Here is a 15,129-nt window from a genome sequence, read left to right as displayed (position 1 = left end):
GAGGTTTGAAATATCAGCACTCATCAATCTGTGACGGAAACTTCTCTGGTTTAATGACCTGGGCTAAGTCTGTCTCTGGGCCATCTGACATGCCATCCATTTGTCCTGTGATAGCATTCCTCGAAAACGGGGACTTCCCTGTTTCCCGTTTCAATTCCAGGTGGAAGCCTATGGGCTTGTCCGAAAGAAGGGTCTTGCAAGAGTGTGTGAACTGAACAAAGCAGTTATGATCACTGTCATTAGTTTTACTGACTGGGCCTCCCTTTGAAGATTTGTTGAAGGATGAGTTATGGGCCCCAACAATGGCGTAGTTGACTGACATTTTTGAGCACCTGAGCAGACGGACACAGTGGAGAACTGCCGAGATCTTGCCGAAGTATCCTGACACGTATGGGTTCAAAGAAGAAACTCCGCGTGGTTACGGAGTTAAAAACTGTGCACTGGCGATATGGGATCGATTTTATAATTCTAAAGGAGTCAGCGTTTGAACTCTGAAGGAAAAATATTAAGACTGGCAACAGCTTCTGTGTAGATCCATAGAAATGCCCATTATTTTGAAATACTTGGTATGAAAAACATTTGCTCAGAATCCAATCCGTTCACCTCATCACAAAAAAATGTTCAACATTATGTCTGTCAAAGAAATAAAAGGAAGAGCTCTTAGCCTAAAGAAATTATGCCCGTAAAGTGCAATTTAAAGAGGCTGAATTATCTGCATTCCGGTTAATGGCAAGGAAGAAGTTTCTCCTAACTGGGTGGAGAGAGTAATAAATTATCTTCAAACATGTGCGACCACCTACTTGTACAAATACTTCTCGTCAACGGTAACTTCCACGTGTTTGAAGAGGTTAAAAGTCTGCACGCAGTCTAAATGGAGCCATCCAAAGAGTAAAACCAGATATTAAAAATGTTACGTTCATCCATCAAGGTCAAGTATCTCACTATACATCCTGAGATTTTTGATCGGGAAGGTTTACACAAATTCACCACATAATAGTTTCCTTTACATTCTCCAAAGGTGACCAGAGAGGCTTTAAAGAAATACTATTAGGAATCCATGGACTAAAATGTATTTGAAACCTTTCATTCACTTCACTGCAGTTTTATTATTATTAATTTTCATGATTTTCATATTTTCCCATGTTTAACTCGTGGGAGTCTCGCCAGGTGGGCCTGAGTCTTTCTGACAAGTTCTCCCTGGCATTTTTTTTCTTTTTCTTTTTCTTTTTCTTCTTTTTCTTCTTTTCCTTTCCCTTCCTTCCTCTTTCTTTCTTTCTTTCTTTCTTTCTTTCTTTCTTTCTTTCTTTCTTTCTTTCTTTCTTTCTTTCTTTCTTTCTTTCTTTTTTTCTTTTCTTTTTTTCTTTCTTTCTTTCTTTCTTTCTTTCTTTCTTTCTTTCTTTCTTTCTTTCTTTCTTTTTCTTTCTTTTTTTGCTTTTTGAGCTCTCAAGATCTCACAGGCTCACCTTATGGGCTACCTGCTGGATAACTTACCTGGAAGCATCCATTTATTTATCCAAGAAAGCCCATTTATTTTTGTGGTTCCTAGGAAGCTCAGTGCGAGGGGGTTGGTTCCTATTTCTAGGCCTTTTAAAAAATTCTTTTTTTTTTTAAAGGTAAAACATCATACTACTATTTCAAACTCAGTTTCTTTGATAAAAATCTCCATTCCCAATAACATCAACATGATACTTACTTGCTTTACCTCGTAATGCTCATGCAATTGCCTTAAAACCCAAACTCAACACCACCACCACATGACTGCTGAAAACAGTTGTAGACCTTTCTCCTTCCCTTCTTCTTTTTTTTTTTTTTTTGCACCTAGAGTATATCCTGCTAGGGACATACAGTCAAATGACCATGTTTTAAAGAGACCTGAAGTCACTGCTTTCTGTTTGGTTATGCCACCAATTCAATATGCGCTCATATTCATTTTTTAAATTTTTGCCTTCAGTTTTTTAGAACTTTTTATAAGTGTCTTAAAATTGAGTTTTATAAACGGATACAATAGATACATGGTGTCAAAGTTGATGGAAGCCCGGAATCTATTTCTGTGCCCCCTCTTTTCCCTGCAGGGGCTGTTCTAGGAATGCCCGCCTTCCTTTCTTACGGCTGCAGAATGGCTTCCGTGCCCGGTTTGTTCCCCCAGGACGCTGCTGACAGACGTTTGGGTAGGTCTGGTCCTTCCGGAACCTCTAGCGCTGAGGTGGACCGTCTCAGGTACGTGCTGCTCCAATTTTTTTTTTATCTGTCTCACTGGAGTAACTTTCTACAAAGCGGAGAGTGGACACTCTGCCAGTTATTGGCACCAGAAGTCCCACCCGTTTGGGGTAGAAGACGAAAAGGAATTCGCAATAGTTTTAAACGAGACAGGTAATTTCCATTTTGAAATGTCTGACGCTTTCAGAGATTATACAGAGACTTTTCAAAATCGTTTCATAGCGAGCTACCAAGGTAAGCCCCTCCCCTCCCCAAATCCGTGCCGTGTGGCTCCCGGAGACGAGGACACTCACCACCTCACCGCCCTACAGCCACGGAAACCCAGATACCAGAAGCGTACCTCGTCGTCAGGTCCTCCGGCTTCTCCCGTGAGGTCCCCTGCGGCAGTAGGGTCCGGTCCAGATCCTGCGCTGCCTTTACTAATCCTGTCTCTTCAGTATTCAGCCTGGAGCTCAATTTCTCCTCGACTCTCGCGGCCTGGACATCTTGGGATATTTATTGCAGGCTCATCTGTCACGTCAGTTTGCGTTCGTCCGATGTTTCTTCTCGGTTAGGCTCCAGCTATGGATCTTAGGAAGGAGGAGCACAGCGGTGTGCTCCGTTCTCCCGTCGAGTCCTCTCTGCACGATTGTGATCTGTGCCATCGCCGGGGAGGTTCCCTGTAACCACCTGCTGCCAGGTTGGGCCTCAGCAGAGTTATCCTTTCCCCCTGTAATCCATACACGCTTTGGGAGGAGATACGGGGACCCTCCTCCCACTAGTCGCGGCATCCAGGGTCGGGCGCCGATCGACCTCTCCGTGTTTGTATCACGCTGCATTCTCCGTGAAGAAGTGTGCCCCTCTTTCAAGCCTTATCACAGAATATTGTCAAATGTTCACATTTTGACCAAAATGACAGGCGAGAAATGGTGTCTCTGTGTAGCTTCACTCTGTGCTCCTCTCATTGGTAGAAGGGAGCATCTTCTCACGGGGCTAAGGGCATTTGCACTGCTGTTGATTCTATTTTCTTATTTCTTGACTTCTTTCTTTTGCATATTGGTCTACTACTTCTCTCTTTTAGAGGCTCTTGACAGAGCTTAATGTGCAGCTAATAACTTGTCTGGGAGATAATTTTGTCTGCTCTGTATCTTTCCCCCCTCTGCTTATTGTATTTCTTGGTATACAGAATATTTTAGCTATTTAAACATTTTATGTAGTCAAATTTATCATTTTTTTCCATTTATTGCTTCCAGATTGTGAATAATAGAGAACTCCCCCCCCCCCCCCCCTTCTAGGTCACAGGGGAATTCGCTGGTTTTTCTTTTCTGGTACTTCTGCGGGTTCCGTTTTTAATATGGACATCTCTGGTCTGTTTGGAATGCACCCTTGAATTCGGTGTAGGGAGTGGACCCAGCTTCGTCTTTTCCCACAGAGGAATCCACTTTTCTCAATACTACTTATCAAAAAGCTGGTCTCTGTTTACTCTTGCAAGATGCCATTTCTACTGGGCACTAAATTTCCACGTGCAACCGAGTCCATTTCCGGATTTCCTACTCCATTCCATTCACGCACCAACCCCACACCTGGGTAGGCACCTGAGGAGGTACCGAGGCATGGACACGTACTCCAGGACATACAGTCGACTCGGCATCACGGTTCTGTTCGATGACATTATGACAGCCGGAGTTCTGTCAAAGAATCCTTCCTCTGTGAAGCTTCGTAGAGGCAAGGGCCATACAAATGGCCCTACTGGCGGTGCAGACAGAGGAGGAGAGGAAAGGGCCACCGAGGCCACGTGGTTCACCCACGGCACCCAGATGGGTGGCCCCTCAGCTACCGTCGGCACAGCTTCCAGCTCCACGTTCCCGCCGTTCAGGTCGCGCTGAACCCCTGCCGTGTGTGGCAAAGAGAAAGCTTTCCCTCATGCTCAACTGAAACCTCTCCTTCCACAACTTCTGACCAGTGATGCCCATCTGCCTCCTGGGTAAAGTGTCCCCCCCCCACACACACAGCTGTTAGACTATTTGAAAATCACAGGGATGTCCAGTTGGGCTTTACTACTATGGGCCAAGTGGACATCCTGTTTCTCTGTTTCCCACGCGGCAGGATTGAGGGAGCACTCACTGCCCACTCTATACCGGTCTCCTCCTCCGAGAAGCCTAGGTTTTCTCCCCACCGCTCACGTTGAGGCACCTGGAGCCGATCTCAGTGCTCCAAGTGCCCAACTGGCATCCAGCCAGACAGGATTCCTTGGCACTGTGATCTGCCTTGATGCGGAAACATACGGTCTGTACAGACGAAGATTATGGTCTCAGTCCTCCTTGGGTCTGCGCTCGTCTATCCCCTGAGACTTTCTATGGTGACTGTTGGCAAGTCCTGTCTCCCCGTCTTGTTGTCACATGACTGGGGTGTGTGTGCGTAACTGAAGTATTTTCCCTCATACCTTTCATGTCCCAACTTGATTTCTTTTATGTTCGGTTTGATTTCAACCATCAATCTAAGAAAGCAATTTATGTTTTACTTCTGATCTGGGGATAGAATACACGAATTATCCCCTCTGAGCCATGACCCCTGCATATTTGATGCGCATGCCATCTCTGTTCCCTCCAAGTCGCCAGTAGAGGTGCTGACCAAGAAAAGCCCAGAAGAATGATGGGTTTTGCGTCTGGAGTTATCCTCCAAGTGGTGGTGTATCAGGCAAGTTACGCTCTTTGGGTGAAGCCAAGCCCTGGGAACCCATCGAATTATTCTGTCCTCCAATCTGTATTTCCCCATCTTGGCCACAAAGGTGCTTAGTGAGTGAATTAGAAAATGAATGAATGAGTGGGAGTCAAGCTACAGAATGACTATAATCTTTGGATCTATCAACTCAGTAACCCTCCTCCAAAAGGAAATGAGGTTGGCGGGATGTGGTTCATTCTGAATGACCAAAGGGGACTCCCAGTGACTGCTTCCTGACAATTATAGACTCAGGTCTCTCGATTCTTCTTTGAAGTGGAACCTGAAGTCCTGTCCTCTAGCGAGTGTTTTTATAGCTTCGTGTACACATCTCCTCTCTACCCTTAATTTCTCAACAGAATTTCTGTTGAATGTGTTCTTCCTATCCTTTCTGACATGAAACTCATCCCTTGTCACAGTCTATTGTTCGAACACAAATCCCATTAACCTTGACAGGGAACAGATCAAGCCACAGGAAAAAGGTTACTAAAACATGATCAGCTGCTTGACTTGACTGAAGCGTAGCCTCACCTTCTTAGAAAATGTTGAAGACACAAGTGTGGAGGAGAGGCTCTTCTAGATTCTGGTCTCCTCCAAGCACCCGTGCATTATTCTCGGTGGCTGGTCGTGGTCCACACAGCTCACTCACCCTAATTTGCCACTGACCACTGCCTGTATCTTCCTTTCTTTTCCGAGTCATAACCTTTATCTTAAGGAAGACTTCAGCCTCCTACCCAACCATCAGAGTTTCTAAACCACAGCTGAGATTTCCTGTGAGACACACCATGTTCCTGCGTTCCCCACAGCGCGTGCCCTCGTTCATGGGAAGAACCACTTTTCTCCAGCTGACGGTACTGACCCTCCCCGGGCACGATCCCCCTTTCTTCGAAAATGCCAGAGACATAAATATGGAGAGACTCACAGGGTTCGTGGTTTCGGCCCTCTGCTACCTACCAACCTCTAGAGAAGTGAGTCTCAGATCAGAGTCACCAGAATCATCTGGGGGCTTCTTGAAACACAGACGGCAGGCCTCGCCCCCAGACTCTCTGATCCAGTGGGTCTACGTGGCCTGAGGATTGCATTTCTAACAAGTGGCACAGGGACCCGACTGAGAACCACTGCTCTGCGGTTTCTTTTCTGCCATTTTCTCTTTCCTTCCCTCCCCCCATCCTCCCCGTGACGATCACCTTTCATTTCATTTAGAGCCGGTTAATTGGTTGGCAGAAGACCCCACTCCTGTCCTCACGAGCCTCTTTGCCACCTTTCCTGCCAGGAAACGTGTACTGTTATTTCCAGCCCAGAGAACCTGAGATTATGCCGGGCGAGCAATTTTCCCGAACCATTCTCTGCAGCTGAAAGGGTATGTTTCATTCAAGTATTCAAACAATATTATGCAAATTACGCAAGCTGATGTGCAACACCCTTGAGTAAATTCCAGCCTAGCGTTACAATTCATCTTGGCTTCCGTCTACACAAATGGCAGAATCGGTTTAAACTAACGGTCATTCTAAACAAAACTCCGCTGACCATAGAGCTATCTGATGTTTTGGAGACGCACAACATGTCAGATCAAATGAAGAAGGTGACACCGGGAAGTACCAGCTCAGAGATTCACGGCGCCTCGTGGGACAGGGGACACGGGCGTCCAGGCTTCTGCGGTGGGAAAATGACTGACTTCTGCACCCTGCTTGTTAGCCCCATCAGACTGACGTAAACCCAAGCGAAGAGTGCCAAGCATCCCAGTGACAATGCTGTAAAATTAGCTGAACTTAGCACGGAATGAAATCACAGTGCTTTGCCCAACACAGTTTTTATCTATTAAGGTAGCACCACCTTATCTGTTAGAGATAAACTGTGAAACGCAGTGTGTTACTGCAATAACGGCTCATCCTTCAATGCCCTCAAGAGCGCCGTCGGTTTTCCCAGTCGGTGAGCACCTGGCGTGAGGCCATGCGGGGCCCGCCTTGCCTGGGAAGGAGTCTCCTCACTTTGGATCCGCTGGCCGGGGCGGGAGCTCCCGGCAGTGCCTCTGCGCCGTGCAAGGGCACACGGGTCTTCCGTCTTCACCACAACTGCACACTCCCTTTTTCATTATCCTTGGAGTAGATGATATCAAATCCTAAGGGCTGCAGTGTCTAGAGCCAGAACTTGGTGGGGATTCGTGGGCATTGACTCTTCTGGGCAATTCCCCAGAATTAAATGCACATGCCTCTCAAAGAGGGGGGCCGCAAGCTCGTTATGTGGAAGAATTATTGGCTACGCGGTGCTGCACGGATGTCTCTATTGCAATCTTTGTGGCGGGTGTGATGGTTAATTCCAGATAGTTACAGGCCGCGGACAAATTCTTGGGTTGTTATGGTTCTTGCTGTTTTGAGACACCGGAATGTTCTCACTGCATTAAACGTTTCTAATGCGTTATCAGGGGGACAGATCTTGGATAAATAAGCTCAGGTCTCTTTTAATGACCTGAATAAAAAATAGTATTTTAATACTTTAGAAGTTGTGTGTGTCCCTTTCTGAACTTATTTTCCCCCTTATTTATTTCGGGACCAGTTTTAGGCTGGAGGGGCACAGCGTGTGAGGTCAAGCAGGCAGGCACTGGGCTTTCCTTCGAGCTCCTGAGACCAGAAGAGGCAGGAGGGGAGGGAAGGCATCACGCTGGATATGGAGAGTAAATTGAGACAGCGCCGGAAACTAACATAGAAACAATCAGCATCTGTCTTCAATCAGACATACATTTATGCCTTGTCTATTTACATACCAGGCATTGTGCTTGGATTTGGAGATACAGACACAGACCCCGCCCTCGAAGAGCCCCAGGCTTGTAGGGAAGGCCAGTCTGTACGTGACCAAACAATATGCTGGTCACAGCAATTTAAGACCGGTTCGATTTTTCCCTGTGTCTTCCTGTGGCAACTGAAGGCCAAGTCTTACCCTGGGAAGCCCTCCTCCCTCACGAGGTCATCCGCGCAGATCCAGGGGCTGGAACCCTCCTACAACCCCTGGATCGTAGCTCTGTGCCCAGGCCTGTTGCCTGCCGTATCCCCGCTCGGATCCCTGTTTGGGCTTTCATCGTTGGCTGCGGTGGCCTCTCCCTTGGGGACCCTGGTGCGTCCTACAGGCCACTGGAGGAGCCTCTTCTGAAAGGGACACAGGTTCAGCTCAACCAAACGCCCTGTGTTGCTCGAATTCAGTGGTTTTCAAACTGCAGGTCTCCCAACGCACTAGCAGACCAGGAAATCAATTTAGTGGCCGTGGCCAGCATTTATTAGAGAACCCAAGAGTGAAACGGAATGAAACGGGATGGCAAATATCAAAGAACACCACACAGTGTAGGGGGGACTACTGTCGCATGAGCCTTTTGTTTCAGCTGTGTGTGTGTCTGTGTGTGTGTGTATTTGTTCACGTGTGTATCTGCGTGTGTGTGCATGTGTCCTGGGTTTCAGTGTGAAAGACATTTTCTCTTGCGGACTACACACCCACCTGCCACTCATCCACGAGTGACGTGAGATCTTGCTTCTTTTCTGTATTCAAGCTGCACCGGAAATCTGGAAGTAATTTCTGTCCATGGGTGATATGTGCAGAATGAGAAAAGGAGTGCTAGGTTTTCCCCAGCATTTCCCAGCCATGTGACTTGGGGAAAGTGAGTTACCTCTTGGAGCTCCCGTTTTCCTCTGTGGAATAAAAACAGACACCTATCTCTCACAGCCGTCCGGGGGGCAGGGTGGGTGGGGGGCGATGACCAAGGTGAGGCACGGAGCACAGGTGCGCAGGATAAGACAACAAAAACTGGTCGGGGGCGGCTTCCTCCAAAATGCTAGCTTCCTCTTCTTTTCTTTCCGGAAAATTCTAGAAGACTGAATTAAGCCCGATCCTGATGGAACATCCCACATCATTTTGTTCAGTTCTTAGTGTTTTAGGTGACTCTGGGAGAATCTGGAACATTATCCTATTCTGTAGGCACAGCCTGCGGTCTAGAAAGTCTTAAGGATTGAGAAACAAATCTTTTGTGCAATGTCATTTATGCCACATTGAGAATTTCCCAAGAGGAGGTACGAATGGAGCTTGCAAACAGAGTGTTCATTTATAATCCTCACTTTAGAAAACCCTTCAAAGCCCAAGTGAACATTTAGGGGCTTTTACTAATGTTTTAGAAATGTGGATAACCAAATGTTTTTTCCATTTCTCTTTAAGTGTGAAATATTTCCCTTTCATTAGAAGGTAATGTTCCAAAACCAGGATAAATCATTATAGCGCAAAAATACCTGTTCAAGGAAGAAAAATGATAAAGAAATAAAACCAGAAAAAAATTAAAACCTGGGTGTGTTCAAAATGATGATGTATAGTATCATTTGTCTTTGGACCCTTCATAGAAAAGCCGCATCTGCATTTTTATGAACACGGTGAAGAAACGGACGGAAGTTCGCGGGTCTAGGCTGGCACATTTTGGGACCCAGCCAGAATCTCTCATGCTCCAGCAGCGCGTAGGATTCCACACTCAGGGTGACCTGAGGACTTCATGGTCACACAGTATCTTCACGGGGCTTTCGTGGGTAGTTGCAACATTTTTAACAAAGCCTGAATTTGGGAACCAAACATCGCGTGAGCCTTGAATTTGGACCACTCACTGCTTCAAGTGACTACAGTACTTTCCCTCTCCTACTAAATGATGGGAAGGTTGCTGAAGTTGACATTGGCAGTAAGAACGATGCTGGTAATTACACTGGGCATTTAGTTATGCAGAACTTACACGCTAAGGCTTTTTCTCCTTGCAACCGAGAACATATTGATTTCTGGAGCATTTTGAAAGAAATTCCTGAGTCAATTTAAGTTCTCTTCCATTTCATTTTGGGTAATCACACTGGAAATCTGACGAGCGGGTTCCGCGTTTGCTGGATTTTCGGTCGCAGCTACTGGGACAGGAGGGACCTCTCCTCTCACCCCTTGGAAAGTTCATGTGGCTGTGACTGTATCAGAATTTTGCTGCCCGATTGGTAAGTTAATATGTCGCATTTTAAAATGCCTGGAGCAGAAAAGGTCACGGAGGCACTGCTAATAAAATCTATTCAGTGGGATTGGCAGACAGTGGATGGGGTGTGAAGAGCAGGGGAAGTGAGAAAGTTTATATTAAATAATCCCTGTGTGTCCAAGGTGTTTTGCCCATGCTGAGAATAGAGACAACCAAGGTGGACCCCAGACATTTTTAGCAGATCTCAATAATAAACGGGATTGAAAAGAAAAGGGGGCACGGGACAGGGGAAAGGTGGGTTCAAATTTCTTCAAGGATCCATACCACATTGTGCTGAACTCAAGGCACAGATGACTTATTTTCCTTCGAGAGCTTCCATAAAGAAGAGAGACTCGAGACCAAAGACGTGTGCCCAGCAGCACGCGGGTGCCTGCCCCCGGGGCAAGCGCTGGCCGATCTTTTCAGGCCGATCTGTGCGCCCTTGACTCTGCTCCCTGGGGCCGAGGCTGCGACATTTGGGAGTTCTCTTCGAGAATGACTGTGCACCGTGTCACATGCAGCCTCATGTCGGTGAGCCGCACCAGCTCTCCCTGGCGTTCTGATGCCTTCTCAAGAGGAGCGAAATCCAAAGAGCTTATTAAAGTCGGGACAAATTACATCTCATTTCCCCTGACGGGTCAGGCTTGCCGCTTGGCTGAGGGGAGGAGGAAGAACCAGGCGGGCTGGCCGGAAGCCTTATTCTTCCCGAGGTGGGGCGTTTCCAACTGTTCCCATGGCGTCCTGACGGACTCCAGAGTTATGTGCGTATACGTTCCAATAACTTTCCAAATTAGGCTGACAAATAATTAATTTTATGAGTTATTCTCTTCCCCTCTAATATGCAGACATTTAAATTATTCTCTTTGCAGCTTCAAGGGCCAATTCAGGCCTGCAGGCTTTCTCTACACGCGGCACCAGCAGCCAGGGGCACCCTAAGCCCCAAGCTCACCGACAGGGGCTCCCAGGGGCAGCAAGCATGCTCAGCTGGTGCCCAAACAGACCAGCTGAGTCTGAGGGTCTGAGGCCAAGGACCCGGGGAGCTGTGGAGCCGCTTGCTGCTAATTCTTAAGTGGGGGGTTCCCAAGGATCGTGGGGCTCTCTGCATGCGGCTGGCTGTGAGACAGACGATCGTACAATTTTATATCTAGAACTTGCATATCCTCTGGGTTTGACTCCGCAGCAGGAGTCATTGCAAAGAGGGAGAAACCGCCAGCTACCCTCTACTATCTGTCCCCCCTTCCTTTCTTAGCAACAGACAGAAATGTATCTGGCGGAAAGAGCACCTTTCCGGGCTTCTGGCATGGAGATATTCCGTGAATTGTAAGCATGAGTCACAGCAGCAGGTAGGACTTCTAAGAAAGTTCGTCAAAGGCAAACGTACTTGCATATGTGGCCACAAGGTGTACCCCTGTGCCTTCCTTATAGAATGTGGACGCGACCGCTGGCATCCCAGCAGCTCATATGCAACCATGAGGCAAATGCTAAAGATGACAAAGTGAAAAGAAGGAGCCTGACCGTCTGGTGACCATGGAGCTGCCGCTAAGACCCTGTGCAGCTGAATGCCCACTCTTGGGGAGAGAAAGATAAAAACCCACCTCTATTTTGTTTCAAGCTGTTATTTTGGGTCTGTTTCTAGCAGCTGGACTCCATTTCTAAGCACTACAGACAGCTGAGCCCCAACGCCTCTGATGTGGCCCTACCATGTAGATCCCAGTAAAGCCACTCTTTACGTCCATGGCATCTTCCTCTGTCTCGACTGCGATCCGAAGCATGCTCCCAACATGGGTCTTGTGGATGAATGGGGGTGAGCACACATCAGTGATGCTGCTTTCTTCTGCAGCTCACTCTTATTTCACAAATGTTAGTCTCTCCTCGCTGCCTCGGCCGCAAGTCCCAGGTTTGACTCTGTGTTGGGTGTGTTCCCTACTCCTGCTCTGTGCCACAGCCCATCACTGAGCACACAGTAGGCACACGCATCAGTGCCACAGCCCGTCACAGAACGCTGAGCACACAGTAGGCGCACAGATCGTTCTTGAGATTTTACTATCAGCAGAGAGATTGCGCCCGTTTCTTTCTGAACGACTGCGGCTGCAGAAACATGCAGATACAGTAGGTTCCAGGCACTGGGCGTTGCCACAGAAGGAGGAGCAAGAACAACCTGAGCATCCAGGATACTGGCTAAGAGCTCAGGGCTCTCAAGGCCTTTCTCTCACAAGGAGTCAGGGCAGATGAGCTTGAGGCTCAGAAAGGTTGATGTGCTTCTGGAAGGCAGGTACGTAGTAAATGTGGAGTCAGGCCCTGATGGACTAGAAGAAGGGGCTGTTTCTGGGGGTCAGCAGACAGACAGATGTGTGAGAGGACAGCTCACAACCCTAAATTATTCACGGCCCCTCACTGTGGCGATTTTCCTTTCTGATGCGGCCCCTCCCAATCAGATCACTTTCCCTCTGGTTTATTCTGCCCCCACTCCAGACCAGCTTCCCCACCCCCACTCCCTGGTTCTTTCCAACTGCAAGTCTAAATGCTCTCTTACTTGTGTCCTGTCTCAGTAGGAACATTGGTTCCGGGACAGAATTTACCGGTTCCCTTTTGTTCGGCTGGGGGTGGCTGACCAGGACGCTTCCGACGACGGGGGCCGAACGGGTGCAGTGTGAGTGCACGTGCTGTAGGGCCGCTGCCTCCCCTGCTCGTGCCCTCTCCTGGTACCTGACAAGTGCCACAGCCAAGCCCAAGGGACAGTTATGCCAACACTGTGGTCAACAAGGGCTCCACCCTGACTTGTCCTGGGGCTGAGGCTTGCCCCTCACAGGAGGGTCAGGCTCAGAGGCTGTCGAACGCCTGAGAAGCTCTGTCCAGGGACCAAGGGACAGACGTAGGGTTAGGAGTCGGGGAGGGTCTGGAAACACAAGCATAGGGTCCTTTCCCCAGGGCGTTAGTCACGTGAAGCACACAGGAAGAGTCGGGACCACACGTAGGGAAAGGGCTGCAGGCCCGAGGGAGGACAAGGGCGCCGTGCTGCCTGCGTCCATGCTGAGGTGAGGAGGGCACAACATCAAAGCAGAAACGCCCGCAGCGAGGGGAGGTGTGAGTCACGACCATGGCCCCTGGGTGCCCTGTGACCTGCAGGGGCTCCGGGCTCTGGGCTCCAATGCCAGCCATCCAACGCCCAGGCGAAGAGAAGAGGACCCAGCTGCCAAGCCAAGATACAGACGGGAAAACTGCACACGGCATATTCAGGAACTTGGGCTCAGCAAGAGTGAAGAAAAAGACGGACATTGGGAACCACTCTTGCACACAGAGCTAATGGGAGTCCCGCTCGCACCAGGACGGGGAAAGCCACTCCTTCCAGGGAGCTGAAGCAGCCTCAGTCAGCTTCTCCATCCGGACGATCACCGCATCCAGAGGTGGGAGCCTGCCCCGCCGGCCCCGCGCCCCGGCATTTCAGACCAGCTACATCGGAGCCGGCCAGCGTTCAGCTTGCTTACGCGTCAGTGGTTACATCGGACCTGCCCTGTTCTGTCCTATCCCCGCCAGTGAGCCGAGGAAGCAGCTGCCCCCCCCCCCCCCGTTCACACTCCAGCGACCCAGGGACAGGTGCATCGCGTGAGCGTCCTCTGCCCCGCTGTCTCGAGGCACACGGAGGGAACAGAGGCAAAGTATTTTGAAAACTATGCAGCACCACCCGAAAGTGCCAGCCACGCCCTCCTCGTGGCCTGCGTCACAGCAACAGGGAACTCATCGGTTCACAGCCAGACCACGTGCCCTTCCGTCTGGAGTTGCTGAGGCCGCGGGGGGCCCCCAGCTCGCGCGCACAGCCGCTGACGGGTTCGCCTTCCTAATACAGCATTTTGCTCATGTCGCTCCTGGCCCTCAACCTTTAATGGCTCCCAAGTACGAGCCAAACTCTAGGGCCGAAGCTCTCCTCAGCTCGGTGGGGATCTGCCCCTCCGTGCCAAGCACAGGACCCGAACACACCAGTAAGAAAATGAAGCAGCCCTAGTTAACAGTAATAGGCGATTCTTAATAGCAAATTCATTATTTTAAGTATTTCCAAATCTACTGTCATTACGTAGGCAAATTAAAGCAAACATTAATTGTCCAGGTACTTAGCCGTCTCCATTTTCCGGTGAGTAATCGAGACTCACGTGCGGACGAGGAGGTCCTTCCCGGCTGTCTTGCATGTTAAGTATTTCCGCCAGGCACATATTTCACCATGGAGACAGAACTGACTTAATTTATAAAGGAGGCTTTGTGGACTTATGGATGACGACAGACAGCCGATCGATCAGGGGTGATGATAACGGTATGCAACATCAAGGAACGTGAGGTCTCAGGCATGATTTGGGGAGAGAAGTGGGCAGTTAGGAATATCATCATTTGAAAAAGGTCAAGGCCTGGCGGCAGCAAAAATGCCTAAGCAAATAAACCCACACCTGTTGAGTCGGGAGAGGCTAAAAGTGCAGAATGGGAAGAGCTGTCGATTTTGTGGGGAAACTGTTTTCCCCGGGGCAGGGACCAGGGCGCCAAGACAGGGTCCATTTTCTCCTGCTGGGAGCACCGACAGTGGACGGTGCTTCCAAATGCTAGCGCTCCCTGGGGCTGAGACCCGGGTCCTCTAGAAAACAGTGGGGCGCTCAGCCATAAAACGAGGGGGTTGGGTCGCAGCATATGAAGGCAAGACCCCACTGGCTTTACGACATCCTGACTGGCCGTTTTCGGAAGGGTGCTGTGGGGAGGAGTTTTTACCCACCTAGTAAATTATTTGGCTTGTATAACAGAAAAAGAACCCCCCCCAAAAAAAGGCACACCGAGTTGCAAATTCCATTACCAATAATCATAGTGCATTACTAAAAACAAAATTCTAAATAATCGTTCTCTTGGGAAAACGCTCTCGGTATCACATGGGACTCCACGGCCAGCTTTACCATGTAATATACCATTATTCCATTTAGAAAAAAGCAATTCCACAGATCTTTCTGAGAGTAAGTGGACTAACTAAAGGATGCGTGTGGATACTCCCTGGCCTAAGTGCCCAGAAGAAAGCATCTGGAACGTTCTCTGTGTCCCTTCTATAGTATTGCGATAGTTGAGGAATAGAGGGACTCAATGACAGGTGACGAATTCCCTTCTACCTGCCCCCTGGAGGACCAGGTCCTTCATCTTTATTTCTAATTTTTTTTTTTTACACGTATTTATTTTTGATAGAG

The 15,129-nt window shown here is 48.8% G+C and overlaps 1 protein-coding gene across 2 annotated transcripts in view; it reads right to left on the bottom strand.

Moving 5' to 3' along the window:
• SDK1 (sidekick cell adhesion molecule 1) overlaps window positions 1–15,129 on the bottom strand; it is a 553,233-nt gene that overhangs the window by 161,356 nt on the left and 376,748 nt on the right. The window lies entirely within an intron of this gene.

The sequence above is a fragment of the Felis catus genome, chromosome E3 (genome assembly GCF_018350175.1).
Source record: "Felis catus isolate Fca126 chromosome E3, F.catus_Fca126_mat1.0, whole genome shotgun sequence".
NCBI classification, from domain to species: domain Eukaryota; kingdom Metazoa; phylum Chordata; class Mammalia; order Carnivora; family Felidae; genus Felis; species Felis catus.
This window is presented reverse-complemented; position numbering and strand designations above follow the sequence as displayed.